Source organism: Agrilus planipennis, unplaced genomic scaffold, assembly GCF_000699045.2.
Source record: "Agrilus planipennis isolate EAB-ADULT unplaced genomic scaffold, Apla_2.0 scaffold4, whole genome shotgun sequence".
Classification (NCBI taxonomy): domain Eukaryota; kingdom Metazoa; phylum Arthropoda; class Insecta; order Coleoptera; family Buprestidae; genus Agrilus; species Agrilus planipennis.
In genome coordinates this window covers 2507216-2511404 of record NW_020442463.1, presented here as the reverse complement: position 1 = coordinate 2511404, position 4189 = coordinate 2507216, and positions in this window count along the sequence as shown.

Genomic DNA, 4189 nt, shown 5'->3' with positions numbered 1-4189 from the left:
GGATACGTTTATGACGAATTCGGAAACGCATATATACCAGTTAATAACTTTGATAATAACTTGACTATTGAGCAAGACAACGACTCTGAACAGAAAATGACTGAAAACGAAAATTTTCAAGTACAAGCCTCTACGAGCGACCAGATAATTTAGATTTGAACAACTTAAACACCCTATTAACCAAAACGCCTCGATTACCCTATATTAAATCTAACTTATATAATTGTAAAATTCTTATTGACTCTAGAGCCTCTAAATCTGTAATGAATCCCGGATAGGTCCAAAATTATTTTTCTGAATATGTTTTTTATGAACCATTTGAAGTAAAAACTGTTCACGGTCAAATTAATGGTAAGTATCGCATTAAAATTCCTTTTATTCACGAATTTAATAAAGACACCTATATTGAGTTTCTAATTTTTCCTTGGCATGAAAAGTTCGACGTTTTGATCCGTAATGACGACTTAAGGCTATTAAATGTCATCATAAGTTATAAAGACAACTTAATTATCACTGACAAAACGCAAATTCCTTTTCACCAGACGACCGACGGACAAGAACAAATAAACATTCCCGATACAATTAAGGCACCATTATCACTTAACGATGGTGCATACTTTATTTCTGGTGAAAGTATAATTCCTGGACTCTTTGACATAAACCAAGGATATGTAAAATTACATTGCCTGAATAATTTTAATATTAACGACACTTTGAATATAGAATCAATTAACAGCATTATATATACTACCGATAATCCATTATTACTAGATGACAACAGTCAATTTGACCCTCTAACAGACCTTCGAACTGAACATATGAATTACGAAGAGAAAAACAAAATTATTTAATTATGTAAGCAATTTAAATCTATCTTTCATAAGGATCAATCAAAATTAACTGTAGTAACCAATGTCAAGCACAATATTAGGACGACCGACGACGATCCAGTTTATAAAAGATCGTTCAGATACCCTCAAAAACTAAAAGATGAAATACAAAAACAAATTAAAAATCTTTTAAATGATAATATCATTAAACCGTCAATTTCCCCATACAGTTCACCGGTCTGGATCGTTCCAAAAAAAAAACGGAAGCTTCCGGAAAAAAGACATGGCGATTGGTCATTGATTTTCGAGACCTTAATAAAAAAACAATCGAGGACAAGTACCCAATCCCGCGTATTGACGATGTATTAGATTCATTAGGCAAATGTCAATACTATACCACTCTTGATTTAGCCTCGGGGTTCCATCAGATCCCGATAGACGAGAAAAGCATTGAAAAAACAGCCTTTTCAGATGAAAACGGACACTTTGAGTATGTAAAGTAGTTAAAAAACGTGCCCGCTACCATCCAAAGGATGATGAACGAGGTGTTAAAAGAATTCCTATATAAGTTTTATTTCATCTATATGGACGATATAGTCATATTTTCTAAAAGCCTACACGACCATCTTTTGCATCTAAAACAAGTTTTTTCCAAGTTACAGCAGGTTAATCCCAAGGTTTCGTTAGATAAGTCAGAGTTTCTGAGAAAGGAAGTCCCTTTCCTTGGACCACTTCCACTTCAGGAATAAAACCGAATCCCTATATGATTAAGTCAGTTAACGATTTCCAAATACCTAAAACGACCAAAGATTTAAAATCATTTCTGGGACTTTCTGGTTATTACCGGAAATTTATACGTAATTACGCTAAAATTGTGTTACCCCTAACCAGGTGCCTTAATAAAACTCAAAAATTGATGTAAATAATAATTAATATGTTAATGCCATCAATCAGATAAAAGAGCTAATTAAAGACCCACCTATACTAGCCTATCCTGATTTCATAAACAATTCCTCATTACAACTGACGCTTCGGATAGGGCCATCGGTTCTGTTATTTCTCAAGATCATCATCCCATAGCTTTTTACTCGACAACCCTTAATAACGCCGAGAGAAACTATAGTACGATAAAAAAGAACTGCTATCAATCATAGAAGCATGCAAAAATTTTCGACCATATATATTCGGCCGCAAGTTTCTGTTACAGACTGATCATCAACCGTCAGTCTGGTTAAACTCTCTTAATGAACCCCAGAGTCGTTTAGCCAGATGGAAAATAAAGCTATCGGAATATGACTGAAATTAGGGACATAAAAGGTAAGGAAAATCATGTCGCGGATGCATTATCTGGTACAGAGATTAATGCGCTCGAAGACGATGAAATGGGAGACATATATCTCGAATCCATGTGCAATAATGCAGATCCACAAGAATTTGAACGACTAATTACTGACAGACGAACAAGAAAATTTTAACAATCCCAACGACAAAGATGACGACATGGTGACTATTCATTCAGCACAACAAAACCCCATACCTAGTTTGACTATAACTGAACGTCCATTACAAACTTTTCAATTACAATTACGCCGGGATTCGTTTCAGCAAGTAGATACACATATTTTTAAATGGACCTTGCTGGAGCATACGTAATCCTAAAATGTAGTATCGTACTACAGATGGCGCTCACCACGCCATTTGTAGTATTTTCTACAATTTATAATTAAACCAGGAAAAAGAAAGTTCACAACAAAAAACGCGAACTTAAGTAGAATCATATGTACCCTGACTTTAGAGGACCTAAATGCCCTTCCCTGGTTACAACACGTATTAGAAGACAATCAATTGAAAGTACCAAAACAAGTTGGAATTTTCTCTGATAAACAGTTTGATGAAAACTTTCAAAATGAAATATTTTTAATTCTATTTAACGAATTTCAACGCAAGCGTAATGACGTTAAAATTTTCAAAACTAATTTGAATCTCTCCCCGCTTACCAAAGAAAAAATTATTAATTACCACGAAATAAACCACAATGGTATCGAAGAAACTTATCAACACTTGAATGAAAAATAATATGTTAACATTATTTGATAATCAGAAAAAGGCAATAGAAAAGCAAAACCAATATCTATCTCTTGCTCATCACATTACTAACTCTTACGATCAAAATTTAAAAACTATACAAGATAATTTTAATGGGTCTTTTAACTTATTTGCATCCAAAATAGAAAATTTCAATAAAGAAAACGAAATAACTAAACTTATACTTATAGCTAATTCTCTTCTGAATCATATTCAAATAATCGAAAGATCTCTTACGTTTGCACGACATGAGCTTCTCAATTATGAGTTGATAACTGATAAACAACTGAGAGAAATTCTAGAACACCTTTCAGATATATACAATAAAAATCAACTTTTACCTCATTCTGAAAAAGATCCAACAATTTACTTAAATTTCAACAAACAAACTATGATCTTAACTAATGACCTAATTATTTGTGTATTGGGATTTCCTATTACCCTTCCAATTACTTTCCAACTATATCATTTAGTACCCTTAATTAATAATAAAAATGAAATTATTTTGTTACCCTCCAAATATAATGTCCGTTATGAACTCCTCAATTATTGGTACAAACAATGTACGCTAATAAAAGGAAATTTCTTTTTCTGCAAAAACAAAATCCTTACGAACATTATTAAGATAGATCAGTGTCCATCTATCTTGGTAACCCAATACAATGAAAAGCATCAATTAAAAAATGGTTCAATTATTGTGACCTCTACGACTTCTTGGAATATAGAAAACAAAGAAGAAACAAAAGGGAGTTTTCTAATTAATTATGATAGAAGAGTCATTATTGACGAAGATATCTTCATCAAAGTACCGACGACCGTTAGTGATTGGAAACTTAAAGAGTACCAGATTCAATTACCTCAACCTGTACGGAAGATTGCTCAACTACAACAATATCCTAATGATTCTAATGAAATCAAGCATATCCTACAAGAAATTGAAGAAACCCCAATCCATCTTCAACGATTAACTTTTATTGGGCACATTTCCGTTTCCGTAATTACATTTATTACAATCATTGTACTAATCACTATTTTATGTTTCAAGAAAAAAATCCTAGCTATACTTCAACGATGGAAGAAGAGATCAAGTAGTTTACAAGAAGATGTTAAAGAATATGAAATGGACAATCTACAACCCGTTACCCTAACATACCCGAAAATAGTGTGAGACGAGGACGTCTAAACTAAGGGAGGAGGTGTAATATATAGTGTAAAATATATAACTATGATATATAAAATATACAAGGTGTGAGGTTTAAAAGGCTATTAAGGGT